The following is a 15,356-nucleotide window of genomic DNA, read 5'->3' on the forward strand; positions in this document are numbered from 1 at the left end:
AATTATTTAATTTTCGGAATTAAATTTAATTATTTAATAATTTCGAAAATTATGCCGGGATGGCTTGGCCATTAGAATTTCGAGTGAGCTATAGTATAATATATTGAATAACAACGACTTTTGAAACGAGTGGATGAATAGATGGTATGGTTTAATAGATGATATGAATTGATAGATGTGTGGATCGAAGAGTAGCAGACTTTGAGCGAGATCAGAATTTAACAGTTAAATAGAACTACGAACAAAATAAAGGAGTTCAGGGAAGAGAATAATAACACAAGGTTTATAGTGGTTCGGCTTAGATCAAGCCTATGTCCACTCTCCCACGCTAATAGCTTTCTAGCTGGATTCCACTATGCAATCAACAAGAGATTACAACTTTGAGTGCAAACACTTAGTAGTAGATCACACTATCTCACTAAGTCACTCTTTTGGTATTTCTCTCACGATCACAAACGTTTAAGCTCACAAGAGACAAGTGTATGAACAAAGGTCACTCAGACTTTGGAATTATAAATTCTACGCTCCATCTCTTACTTGCTCATCGGTCTTTTATCTCCTTAAATACTCCTCTACTTCCAAACTAGCCGTTGGACAGTATCTTGAGGATCGTCTTCTAATCTACCCATTGGACAGATCTATATCTAGAAGATTTGGTAGCCGTTGACTGATAGAAGTAGAATCTCAAATTGATTCCGATCGCCCATAGAAATAGAATCTTGGTTTCCATAAGTAGAGCTTCTTCGTATAGAAAGTTCTTGTCTTCAAGATCCAATTGTCAATCAATTAGATTGAGTCAATCAAATCAATCTTGATGTAGAATCCAAACCAGATCACTAGCCATTATACATTTAGGGCTTGTGTTATGATCTGTCTCGTTCTGGATGTAAAGTCTAAGAGCAATAGACTTTACAATCTGAGTCTGAATGCGATAAACTTTACAATCTGAGTCTGAACATATTCTGCTTTTGAACAGATTTAGCTTTAAGTTTAGCTTCAGCATAGAGTCCGTCTTCTGGTTCTTCCAAGCATAGACTTTGACAATATCCTTTACATGTTCTATCATCTGCATAGTCTATTACTCAACCATCAAACATGTTAGTAGCCTTTGATTTATTTTGTCATCTTCAAAATATCATAAGGGATTTCCCTAACAATCTCCCCATTTTTGATTATGACAAAACAATCTTTGAATATGCAGATTTGTAAACATACTTTTAAAATTTTTAATTTAAATCAAAGGATATCATAAGATAGCAAATAGATTGAGCATAACAATATATAGAAAAATAATTGCAGCTCAATATTATGCAATAAATAATATCAACCAATCAACACATATGCATATTCATATCTTCTCCCCCTTTTTGTCATAATCAAAAAGCGATAATAATGGAAAAGGTATCAAGTAGAGAATATAAAATGATAACAAATATCTTGCATGAAACACAATTTCCAAAAAAAAATCAGTTTTTATAAAGTAAATCGAATATTGAAAGATATGTAATATAGCTCACTTCGATCATATATATCAGCAAATATTCAATAAAAATCACGGATGCATCACAAAATTCACGTGCCCTTTTTGTCATAATAAAATGATAATATCAATAAAACATTTATTGACAAAAGGTAATAAAAGATGCACTAACTGGATTTGGTAGAACTTAACAAGTTCTGTCACTATTACCATTCATTCTTTCCATAATAATCAAGATCACGATCGATTCAAAAAGATTTTTCCATAATTGATCAAAGCTCCCCCTCAATTTGTTGCCTTTTTGAATTTGATCACGAATCTTTCCATTTCTTTTGAATTTACTTTCTCTCCGTCACATAAGGGATTTCCTCAATAATTTGCAAAACTTTGCACAAGGAAGAGAATCTTTGAGCTTCCTTCCTCTGATTTTGCGAATCAAGCTTGCCATCTTCACATGAGATACCTTTTTGATTGCACCATGATTTGCGTAGATTTGCAATCTTTCTTCCCTTAAAGAATTTCCTGCAATGAACTAAATTCCTTTTTGGTATACATTGTTGACGCCTAAAATTTCCTTTTAATTAATTAGGTTTTACTTTATTTTATTTTATCTTTTTTGGATAAAAAATATATATAATGAACGAAAAAACAAAAAAAAAACAAGAAAAACATAAAAAAGCAGAAAAGCCCTTGCATGGGCCCGTGAGGCCCATTTCCGCCTTAGCCCAGCCCAGCCGGGTCTTCTTCTTCCTCGCGCAGTTGCAGCGCACGCCAGAGGATCGCAAGCTTGGAAATCTCCTCCTGAGAGACTTCGGAGGAGGTTGAAGAGCGAGCGAGACAGAGGCACGAGGGGAGAGAGAGGCAGAGGGGATCGAAATTGCGACCCTTGGACACCCCACTGAGAGACTTCAGGGGGGCCGAGGGCTCGCGGCTTTGGATCCGGGCCACAGAGAAGGAGGAAGCAGAGGCAGAGAGAGAGAAAGAGAGGCAGAGAACCGAGAGATCGCAGAGGGAGAGAGAGGCCGGCCAAAGCTCGAGGTCCCCTGAGAGACTTCGAGGAGTTCGAGTGCAGGGCAAGCCGTGGTGTGGTGAGCTCGGAGGGGTCCCCGAGAGACTTCGGGGAGCTCGATGGGCGAACCCGAGGGAGAGAGAGAGTGTTCCGGCCAGATTTGACTGGGCCCAGGTCTCGCCGTCGCCGTCGTTGTTCGCCGTGGTCTTCGCCATCGCAGATCGAGCCCTCCAGCTTCGTCGTTGCTTGCCGTGGCCCGCCGCCGTCGTAAATCGACCCTTGTCGTCGCCGTCATCGCCCGCGTTCAAATAAAGGTAACAAAAGCCCGTCACCGTCGTCCCTGCCATTCATCGCAACCCCGTTCCGTCGCCGTCGCCGTCGTCCTTTGTCCTGCCCGCCGCCGCCGCCGTCGCCTCGTAATGCCTAGGCTTCCATCCCCGGCGCCGCGGATTCGCAAACCCTAGGGTTTGCGATTTTCCGATCGTGAAGCGGATCCGGACCCGGAAAATCGGGTAGGGTTCCGGAGCCGGGTCGGGTAGGGTTTCGCCAGGGGGAGCGGGTTGTCGGGCCGGGTCATCGGGTCGGGCTGGGCATCCTCAAATGCCCGTCACGTTTTTGCTTAATAAAAAGAAAAATAAAAAGTCGCCCGGGTCAGCGTGGGACCCAACCCGCGGATCCGACCCGGTCGGTTTTATTTTTTTTATTATTTTAATATAAAATAATATTCTAATAAATAAAAAATAAATATTTTATTTTCAAAAAATATTTTAAAAAAATTTTATTTTCCAAAAAATCGAGAAAAATCAAAAATAATTTATTTTCCAAAAATATTGAAATATATTAAAAAATATTTTATTTTCAAAAAATCAAAAATATCAAAAATATTCCATATTTTCCAAAAAATGCCAAAAATCCAAAAAAAGCCAAAAGTTCATGAAAAAGCCAAAAAAATTCAGAAAAAGCCAAAAAGACTTGTATTTTTCCAAAAATACCAAAAAATCCAAAAAAATTCATTTTATGTCAAAAAAATTTAGAAAAAGACCCAAAAATGTTTTCCTCCCCACAAGTGCATGGAAAATCCCTCAAACATCCAAAACACCTCGGGATTTAAACAAGATTAGGTACCGAAAGGGCATTAGTGATTAACTAGCGTAATCAAGTCCCCGATCCTAATTTCTCTAGTTGCGCAGGAGTGAGTATTTCTCCCGATACTTCACTTGGGTTTCTAATCAACCCACCCCCAAATCGATTAGTGGCGACTCCATTTTAAAAATTGATTTACAGGTTAAAAAACTCAGACTATTAAAGTCGTGAATTGGTGGACTTAGGAGAGTCCGGGCATAATTAATTTCAGCCGAGCCATTAGCCTCCTTAGGCGCTCGTACCCGACTGTGGGCTCCAGAAAAAAGAAGTCGCGATAGCTTGGCGACTCCGCTGGGGATTTTGAAGACTTAGGCCATTTTTGTCTTGTTTAAATTCTTTACTGACTTAGGTTTTTTTCTTTATGCAGGTCAAAAGCTTAGAAATTTATTTTAATTTTGCTTAAAATAGATTATCTTGTGATTATAAACTGTTGTGCATGCTTTACTATTTTAAACACTACACATGGCACACACAACCCCGCCGCCGGACCTGGGCCGCCATAGGATTTCTAGGATGGTGTTAAGAAGGATACGACCTCGAATGCGAGACTGTGATGTAGAGGTTGCCTTTCTTTTCCCTGAATTTCTTAGCCGAGATTAGGAGGGTATGCTGCTAACGCGAGACTGCGACGGGCGGATATCCTTTTAATCTCACCAAACCTTCTCAGTTAGAAATCGAGCCGCACGTCCCATGCGCATGTCTTTGTGCTTGCCATTTTTCTTTAAAAAGCAAAAGTAATTTCTTTACTTTTAATCAGTCTTTTTATTTGGCCCATGGCAATTTAGGATAAACTTTTCAAGTCCCAGTCTATATGCGAAGGGGAAAGACGATATCCAGTTCATTCCTACTCCCAAGGCGGAGCTCTTCAGATGGTGGGGTCAATTAGATCAGTTGCCCAAGAGCGTGTGAAGGCCAAAGTCGGTCATCTCCTATCGTTGATCCAAATCACTTTTGTTCGCCCGAAGTCATACAAGCCATGGCACATTTCTGGTGCCCGAAGACGGTTACTTTTATGTTTGGTAGGTTTGAGCTAACCCCAAGCCTAGAAGAATACAACATCATCACTGGAATACCTCTTGAGAAAAAGCTCGTCAAACCATCAACAGGCATCATCCCGCTGCGTGGGTTAGCGCGGCTTTTAAGAACTGAAGTCCATACTATGATACAAATTCTTGAAGATAACCATAATACCTGCCCACTAGAATTTATGAATGCATGTTTCCAAAATCAATCTATGACCCAAAAAAGTGAGATTTTCCTCCTGGCATTTTTCGGGCTCATCATCTTCCCCCATCAAAGAAATGCCATAAGTCCTAAGATGGCATGGATAGTTGATCAAATCTTGAGAGGGGGGAATTATGTCAACATGATTTTAACTGAAACATTCTTGTCCTTTAATCGTTTTAAAGACAACACGGAGAAAATCATGCGAGCATCTCCTGAAATTTTACAAGTCTGGTTCTTTTCTCACCTAAGCGAATTTCGAGACTTCATGCGATCGTCTGAAACGAATGCTTTCGAAAACCCATTACAAAAATTTATGGTTTTAGGACCATACATTCCCAATCAAAGCTGTTTAAATTGGGTAAACTTCCTAAGAGACCCAGCTCCTGAGGCATTCCAATGGTATGCTGGTTGGTTCCATGAAAAGAGAGCTCGCTTCGCTTACAAGCACTGTCTCCCAATTCCGTTGCTCAACCTCACCGGCGCCGTTCTCTATTACCCATATCGGGTGGCACGACAATATGGAGCCCTTTAGGAGATCCCACCGCCTTTCAAGAGGATGCTCCCTCCAGTTCTTTTCAACACAAGCCGTGACTACGCATTTGAAATTTCTACCGCTGAGGAAACATGGGACAAGTGCCATCGCAAAAGGATCGTGGTACCTGAAGGGCTTGAGGGAGAAGAAAAAGCCCACCACGCCTCCATGTCCTACATCCACAACCATCGTATCCCGACAAAATGGAAGCCATCAGTCCCTCACTCAATCAGCGAGAGCAACCAGCACGAGCAAGCAGAGCTCATGGAGAGGGATTTGGGAATGGACTGGATACACACCTCAGAGCCGGTCCAAGAAAGCAAGCATCTGCGCAAGCGCAAGACTCCCCGTCGCATATAAATTGACAATCATGTGCCCCTTAGTGTTAATAGTGTGAAAGTTTTGTCCCATTGTTTAGGGACTTTTGTTTAATATCTAGTATTTCATTTTGTCATTTCAATTTCAAGTTTTAGATGTTAGGAGTTGGCGGTCTACAAATCCTCTTTTGATAAATAAAAAAAAAAAGCGGTTAGACCATTGCCATGGGTCAATCTTTGTTTACTTTCATACTCATTCATTGTTTTCGCAACGAGCAAGTAATTATGAATCGCCGGCCACCAATAGCTCGCGAATGGCCTCATGCACTAGGGCCCGATCAGAATGATGTACAAAATCGCCTCATTAACATTGAAGATGGCGTAGGACATATGTCCATTGTCCTTCAACAACTCTCAAGACAAATGAAATCCACTCAAGCTGAGCCCAACTCTATAGTTACCTCAAACACCGTCATGACACCTGCAAATTTGCCAGAAAATAGCCAGTACCATAGACAGTTTGAAAGGATCATGAAAAAGTTAAGCCAGCTGCAAGAGCAGAATCCCATGGACTTGTCCAATTACGCCGGCATTGAGATTCCTGAAGAGCTCAAAGCACCTGAATGCGAAAGGTATGCTGATACCTCCCGCCCAGAGACCTACTTGCAGGCCTACTTGGTCCGAAGGATGATTCAATCGTACCAATCGAGCTTGACCGGCCCTGCCTTGCGATGGTACATTGTCAGGAAGATTAGTCCCCTTAAAACCTGGAGGGAACTAATTCATGTTTTTCACCAAGAATATGATATTGACATCAGCCCTGACATAGCCTTGCCCTACGAAGAACTGATGATCGCGGAGCACGAGGAACCGTTAGTTACTGAGATAGGAAAGAAATGTGTCAATGAAGCCTTGCATAATGAGTGGGCAGTTGAGCAGCATCCTACTACTGAAAAGTTTCCCACTAGGAAAGGCAAGGAGCCTTTGTACGAGATCAAAGACGCAGAGCCTGTTCAAGACCGGGGCACGACTAGACAACTCCCCAAGCTTACTCCAAGAGCTAGGGTCCAAAGAATACCAACCCCTATCAACCTGGAAAGTGAATCAGACAGTGAAACTCTAATGTCTCTCACTTCCCTTGACAGAATCGAGCTGGCAAAACGAAGGGCCCTACTCAAAAGATCTAGACCAGAAGCCAAGAAAAGAAAGCCTAAGCAGATCAATGCAAAGATCTCGCCGACGAGCCACCGCACCAAAGCTTCGAGCATTCCCAAGAATACAGCTTTGAAGGCTACCATCCCCTAGAGTACAACCCTGAAGACTTCCCGGCCTTAGAATACAATCCCAAGGACTTCCAGCGTTATTTCGACAATGAAACTGACGATTCATCGTATAACTGTTTCCTACTCTCACCCGGGGATGAAGGCCCGTCAGAAGAGGAAGCATACGTCTTTATCCGCTACGATCCTAACGAAGTACTAAGCTCGTCCTCTGACCATGAGGATAGCTTCAATACTTCATCCTCATTCGGAAATTTTGACCAAGAAGAAAGCAATGAGGTAATCTCGGTAGAGTCCAACTTCCCTGAAACAGAAAAATTCACCACTACAACGAATATGCAGTGGGAAAACCAGTGGCCTAACCAAGACATACCAGGCTCGTCTTGCCCTCGTAGAATCATGACCCCCATAGAATTGTGGATATCCAATCTCTGCAAGTATAACGGCACGACTTGCCCCGTGGCCCACTTGCAGTACCTCCATGCTGAAATGAGTCGGTACTATGGCTCGATGTCATTCACGACTCAGGCCTTTCAAGAAAGTCTTATGGGGTCTGCATTACAATGGTTCATCACAGCAGACATCTACCTCATGAGAGATTGGAATGAGCTATCTTCTGCATTCCTGCTTCAGTATCAAAGCCAGATTGGGACTGAAGTGCCTTGTCAGAACTTGGTTCACTTCAGAAGAAGACCAATGCAGGATTTTCGAACGTATGCAAGGAGATGAGAGGCTTTTATGATGCAAACTTACCCTCAACTGGCCAAAGAAGAAATGATAAAACTGTTCATAGGGGCTTTACCTCGCAAGCATCGTTGTTGGTTGCATGGGTTGCACTTCCATAGCTTCAATGAAGTGGTTCTCTCATGCGAATACTTCGAGTCTATTGGAAGCGAGGAACTCAAAGGCGCTTAATTTCCAAACCAACAGTATCAAAGCACTCCTTTACGTGGGAGTTTTCATGAGCTTTACTTGTTTTTATAATTTCATGTTTCTTATCTTGTCTAGTGTGCTACTGTTGTATTTTCCATTCCAAGTACTCTATTGTACAGTTCTAATATTTTGTTTTAAGAGCATGAGGCCGTACTCCAAACCAGCCCAGTGATGCTATCCAACCATGAAAAAATATCATCCAAGAAGAATACTGAGGGCTGGGCTTCCTCATGCTTTTTCTCCCCCAAAGACGTATTTTGAAAATAAAAAAATATTTCATCACCCAAAAGCTTTTGTCAAAATAAGATGATAAATTTAAGCACGTTTGCCTTTCTGACTCACTCACTTCATGTCTCAGAAGATCATTCCCGTCCCCTTTAACTTAGTGTGACAGGGGGCATTTGAAGCAAGCACATCAGGTGAACTCGCCAAATCCAAAGGCACCCTTCCAAGAAAGCGGGGGCAAACAGAAAGGATCATCACGTTTCAAAATGGTAAGTCCTATTCCCTGAACATAATGTCGAAAATGACATCCTCTCTCTTCCATCTACAGGAGACGAAAGATGGGACGTAATAGGCACATGCATATTATCAAACTTGAAGCATGCATAGCATGATAGCTCAAGGCAGGATGTCGCGAGTTCATTGACGGGACTTCCAGCTTCAACGAGCCAAGAAGCACAAAGAAGAAATTTCTTCTCTTCCTTTAAAGTGATTACTGTCAACGGGGAGAAAATCTAGACAGTCAAAGCGATCTATAGCCCCACATCCTGGACAATGACTTTGGAATCTAGAAACTTCACTCCGGACGCATATTCTTCCAAGGAGTAATTGCCATCAGAAAGCTTGAGATTTTTTATCTCAGATTCCATAGAAGCTTGAGGTACATGACTTTTGCCCAATGATGCTATAGTTAAAGATAGAAGGAGAAATTCCACAGAAGGAAGGCGTTGAAGATGAATCAACGACTAACAATCATGCATACATGGTCACAAAGAAGGAAGGCCAATTGAAGGAAATATTGAACTATGCCAAGACAAAGAGGCTGTCATCAGTATACAGAAATCCTTAGGAGTCAGCAAATACAAACTCTGGGAAGGGTAATTTGGTATTGTTTCCAATACTCCCACTATCTGAACCCACTTTTGACGTATTTTCCCTATTTAACAGGGAGCATCACAACTCAAGAACCAAACTCAATGGTTAGGTTTGGCAAATCAATAATGGCCAAGCTAGTACGTGGAAATGACCCGCATCAAATTCACCTGGCTTCGTGTAAAAAGACATGTCATCCAGGAGCTAATTTAGAGAATAATTGACCTAACAAAGCAAGGGACATAGGACTTCGTGTCCCCCTCTCACTTCAGGTTCACCCAATCATCTGCAAACCAGTGAAGGGTAAAGTTGTATCGCTTCCAAGTTATTCGACTCTTGAAAGAGTTTTTGACTAACATGATCCCTTTTATCTGTTGCAGGATCACTTGATCGTAAAAAATGCGGATAACAAATCAAGGAAAGACATGTCAAACTCTGATAAGCTCTCCTAAGCGAAATGGCATCCTGAGTAATCACCAAAGCAAATGACAGAAAATCTTCAGGCCTCAACTCACCAGACTAATTGATCTACTTGTACATCTTCTCTTCTGCAGGGGCAAAAGCAGAGATGCCCGATCAGATTCCCAATCCTTGGCTGATCATTCATGTGTCATATCCCTAATCAATAGGGACAACTATCGACACCCATTTGTGAATAACCCTTTTGATGTTCAAAATTTAACATATTTGGAAACACCATTATGTTAACTCCTAAAGTTGTCAATAGGGTCTTTTTCGAGTCAAAACCATTCACTTGTTTTGAAGAGTTCAAACTCCATCATATTCAAAATGTTGCATGTCATTTCCAGATGAATTCTGCATGATAATTTTGTCTGTCTAAGTCACTGATTCCACTGAGGATTATTAGAATAGACAGCTAAGTGAAGAATACAAGATTAATTGAGCATGCTGGATGAGGCGCGTCAGAATGATGACAAGGCAAGCCATATCCTACACACAATCCCCCATCTATACACTTGTGAGATGAGTGCAGAAGATTCCATGACTGCAGGGTAAAGAGTTCTCTCGCGAATGGTACGATAACCAAAATAGTGAGAGGCATTTCATTGCTCACCCCTTTGAGCTCCTTACACTGGTGAAGCTTCTCTCATATCCTCGTCAAGAACCACCCCACACTTGGGGCGGATCGAGAGGCAAAGCAAAGCATCACAAGGTGAGAAGAGAGATAGAAATTTTCTTGCTTGCACTTGCATCAATCTTTGAGTGTCTTTATTGCATATGAACACTCGCGTTAATTTAAGTGCCCTAGAGTCATGGAGAGCAGCTCTTTCTTTATACACTTGTATCCATTGTACAACTCAATTGAGTCTGTAAATTCACCCTCACATGGAGGCAAAGCAGAAGCCACTACTGTTTGAGCAGCATAATTAGAAGCGCCGGCAAAAGATGAAGACTCAATAGTCTAACAAAGGCGTTTGCTTGAACTTGTCAAGATCAGCTCTCAAGCAACAAGAATGAAAAAACGGGGGCATAAAAAAGCAAAAGTACCTGGTAAAAGCAAGGTCAATGCCCATATTTGAAGAACTGGAATAAAAAATAAGGGCATGAAAAAGCAGTGTGCCTGGTAAAAGCAAGGCCAATGCCCCCCAGTAAAAAATACAGCCAAGAAAAAGTTGTTGTTGTGGTCCACATAACCCCCATATGACAAGAAAGACTAGTGACAAATGCCGAGACAGTCACCAACTCTCACCCTCTTACATGTGAGCCAAGTCTACATCACATTCCCATTGTAAAAGTCTCTTCAGACTAGGGACACTTCAATTAACGTAGGATTTCATATGTGCATAAGCATCGCTCGAAGAAGTACGAGCAAGATTACTCTATCTCTTTTCGCAGGGTTCTTGACTTGTAAACCCGGAGATGATCGTGCAACATTTTCGTCCATCGGCTTCGACCTTGATGGTCCCCTCTGATGAGCCGCTGACCAAGACTTCATCACAGTTTCGACAAAGACCTCTCACATTGGTAAAGTCGTACTGTTTGCGAGAATACTCGGACCCTCGCGACATGATGACAAAGGTGAGATAGTGTGGTCCTTATAAATCCCGCATCAATGGTCAGGATAGCCTTTTCCATGAGAGTGAGCGGAAAGTCCTTTAAGACTAAAAGTCCCTCATTTGGCATGCTCAAGACATCTACATTCTAAATGAAGGTTGTCTTTCAAAATCTTCCATAGTGGAAATCAGATGATACAAAACTGACAAAATTATCATGCATGAATCTCATTTGAACTCATGAATTTACAGCATATACAATCATGTGTGCATATTGTGCAAATAGCAGACGTACTCTCAGAGATAAGAGATATTGCCAGGTAAGCATATCCCTGTCCCCATTTGTCTTAAAGTACCTACCACTGTCCAGGTACTCTCTTCTTGACACTCGACCTATTCGAGTCGTCCCTTGAGTTTGGGTGCTTGCAATTGTCTCAGTATCCCATTGTCTTTGAGTACCCACCACTTGCCGGGTACTCCCTCTTATCGACACTCGACCTATTCGAGTTGTCCCCAGAGTATTGATACTTGTGATTGACCAAGTATCTCTTTATCATTGAATACCTACCGATGTCTAGGTATCCCCATTGTCTTTGAGTATTGACCACCGTTCGGATAACCCCTTTTCCTGACACTCGACCTGTTCGAGTTGTCCCCAGAGTATTGATACTTGTGGCTGACCAAGTATCTCTTGGAATACCTACTGCTGTCTAGGTATCCTCATATCATCAAGTACCCACCGCCGTCCAAGTACTCCCTTTTCATGACACTCAACTTGCCCGAGTTGTCCCCAAATAATAGCAGCTGTTCAAGCATTCCACTTTTTGTGCCCGCGCCTACCCAGGTATGCTTTCTTAAACTTGGACTAGCTAAGTGGTCCCAGATCATGTCATTAAATACTTGTGTTCATCCAAGTATTCCAGTACCTTGTACACCTGCGGTTACCCAGGTGTTTCAGTCCTTTTGAGTGCCTGCGGCCATCTAGGTAAGCCTTGTGCTACATTCAAGTTTATATTACTAGGAGGTGAGAGACCTTCATGAATATCCAAGGTACGTCCTCGATATTCCAACTACCAGGAGGTGGGAGACCTTCACGAATATGCGGGGCACGTCCTCGATATTCCCTTTACCAGGAGGTGAGAGACCTTCATGAATATCCAAGGTACGTCCTCGATATTCCAACTACCGGGTGGGAGTGAGGAGACCTTCATGAATATGCAAGGGGCACGAGGTGAGAGACCTTCATGAATATTCCCCTCGATATTCCAATTACCAGAGGTGAGAGACCTTCATGAATATCCAAGGTACGTCCTCGATATTCCAACTACCAGAGGTGAGAGACCTTCATGAATATCCAGGCACGTCCTCGATATTCCCAATACCGGGAGGTGAGAGACCTTCATGAATATCCAAGGCACGTCCTCGATATTCCAACTACCAGAGGTGAGAGACCTTCATGAATATCCCAATCGATATTCCAACTACCGGGGTGAGAGACCTTCATGAATATGCGAGACCCATCCTCGATATTCCCACTACCAGGAGGTGAGAGACCTTCATGAATATCCAAGGTACGTCCTCGATATTCCAACTACCAGGAGGTGAGAGACCTTCATGAATATCCAAGGTACGTCCTCGATATTCCAACTACCAGGAGGTGGGAGACCTTCACGAATATGCGGGGCACGTCCTCGATATTCCCAATTACCAGGAGGTGAGAGACCTTCATGAATATCCAAGGTACGTCCTCGATATTCCAACTACCAGGAGGTGGGAGACCTTCACGAATATGCAAGGCACGCCCTCCATATTCCCAATTACCAGGAGGTGAGAGACCTTCATGAATATCCCAGGTACGTCCTCGATATTCCCCTTTACCAGGAGGTGAGAGACCTTCATGAATATGCGAGACCCATCCTCGATATTCCCACTACCAGGAGGTGAGAGACCTTCATGAATATCCAAGGTACGTCCTCGATATTCCAACTACCAGGAGGTGGGAGACCTTCACGAATATGCGAGGCACGCCCTCGATATTCCCAATTACCAAGAGGTGGGAGACTTTCATGAATATCTCAGGTACGTCCTCGATATTCCCCATACCAGGAGGTGAGAAACCTTCACGAACATACGAGGTACGTCCTCGATATTCCCCATACCAGGAGGTGAGAGACCTTCATGAATATTCGGGGCACGTCCTCGATATTCCCCATACCAGGAGGTGAGAGACCTTCATGAATATCCAAGGAGGTGAGAGACCTTCACGAATAGGCGAGGTACGTCCTCGACATTCCCATTACCAAGAGGTGAGAGACCTTCACAAATACCCAAGGTATGTCCTCGATATTTCCAATTATCAGGTACCTCTTCGATGCTTGTGAACATCCAGGTATCCTTCAAGAATTCGTACTTGTAATCATCCAAGTACCCCTCCAATGCCTATGATCAGCCAAATGCCCCTTTTGACGCCTGCAAAGCCCAAATATCCTCCAGGTTAGCACTTATGAATATCCAGGTACTCATTGATATGCCTGTGAATGTCCAGGTATCTTCCAGAATCGATGCCCTGAGAAAGGTCAGCGCATCCTCCCGAGAAAGGTCGGGTTCCAGCTGGTGTCTTCGACAGAAGTCAGGCACCCCACAAATCGATGCCCTGAGAAAGGTCAGCGCATCCTCCCGAGAAAGGTCGAGTTCCAACTGGTGTCTTCAACAAAAGTCAGATGCCCCACAAATCGATGCCCTGAGAAAGGTCGGTGCATCCTCCCGAGAAAGGTCGGGTTCCAACCAGTGTCTTTGACAGAAGTCAGACACCCCAACAAATATGATGCCCTGATAAAGATCGGCGCATCTCCCGAGAAAGGTCGGGTACCAACCGGTGTCCTTGATTGAGGTCAAGCACCCCCAACAAACAGATGCCCTGAGAAAGGTCGGCGCATCTCCCGTCAAGGCGACCGAAGAAAGGTTCGGGTCCTAGACAAACCAACTTATTGCTCTAACAGGCGACCGAAGAAAGGTTCGGGTCCTGGGAAGGCAAAGAAAGGTTCCCCGTCAAGGCGACCGAAGAAAGGTTCGGGTCCTAGACAAATCACTTATTGCTCTAATAGATGACCGAAGAATGGTTCGGGTCCTGGAAAAGCAACCTCCTCATATCACCAAGTAAGATGACGCCTTGATACTTGCCAAACTCGGGGTTCACACCCTATCTCACTCACTCCCGGTAAGTAACTATAGGTATCTTCTTATCTGTCTTAGTATGTGTAAAGTTATATTGCTCTTTTTCCGCATAGAATAATAAGTCCCAAATAAAATATAATCTGCTACGCATGCATGGATAAAATTTAGGCATCAGTTTATCTTTGAATGCAACCTCTGCGAGCTCACCTTCAAAGAGGGGCAGCTGTTGACACCTAAAATTTCCTTTTAATTAATTAGGTTTTACTTTATTTTATTTTATCTTTTTCGGATAAAAAAATATATATAATGAATGAAAAAATGAAAAAAAACAAGAAAAACAGAAAAAAGCAGAAAAGCCCTCGCATGGGCCCGTGAGGCCCATTTCCGCCTCAGCCCAGCCCAGCCGGGTCTTCTTCTTCCTCGCGCAGCTGCAGCGCACGCCAGAGGATCGCAAGCTTGGAAATCTCCTCCTGAGAGACTTCGGAGGAGGTTGAAGAGCGAGCGAGACAGAGGCACGAGGGGAGAGAGAGGCGAGGGGATCGAAATTGCGACCCTTGGACACCCCACCGAGAGACTTCGGGGGCCGAGGGCTCGCGGCTTCGATCCGGGCCACAGAAAAGGAGGAAGTAGAGGCAGAGAGAGAGAAAGAGAGGCAGAGAACCGAGAGATCGCAGAGGGAGAGAGGCCGGCCAAAGCTCGAGGTCCCCTGAGAGACTTCGGGGAGTTCGAGTGCAGGGCGAGCCGTGGTGTGGTGAGCTCATAGGGGTCCCCGAGAGACTTCGTGGAGCTCGATGGGCGAACCCGAGGGAGAGAGAGAGTGTTCCGGCCAGATTTGACCGGGCCCAGGTCTCGCCGTCGCCGTCGTTGTTCGCCGTGGTCTTCGCCGTCGCAGATCGAGCCCTCCAGCTTCGTCGTTGCTCGCCGTGGCCCACCGCCGTCGTAAATCGACCCTTTCTGTCGCCGTCATCGCCCGCGTTCAAATAAAGGTAACAAAAGCCCGTCGCCGTCGTCCCTGCCGTTCATCGCAACCCCGTTCTGTCGCCGTCGCCATCGTCCTTGCTGCCGCCGCCGTAGCCGTCGTCCCCTCCGTAATGCCTAGGCTTCCATCCCCGGCGCCGCGGATTCGCAAATCCTAGGGTTTGCGATTTTCT

Source organism: Eucalyptus grandis, chromosome 5 (assembly GCF_016545825.1).
Source record: "Eucalyptus grandis isolate ANBG69807.140 chromosome 5, ASM1654582v1, whole genome shotgun sequence".
Classification (NCBI taxonomy): Eukaryota; Viridiplantae; Streptophyta; class Magnoliopsida; order Myrtales; family Myrtaceae; genus Eucalyptus; species Eucalyptus grandis.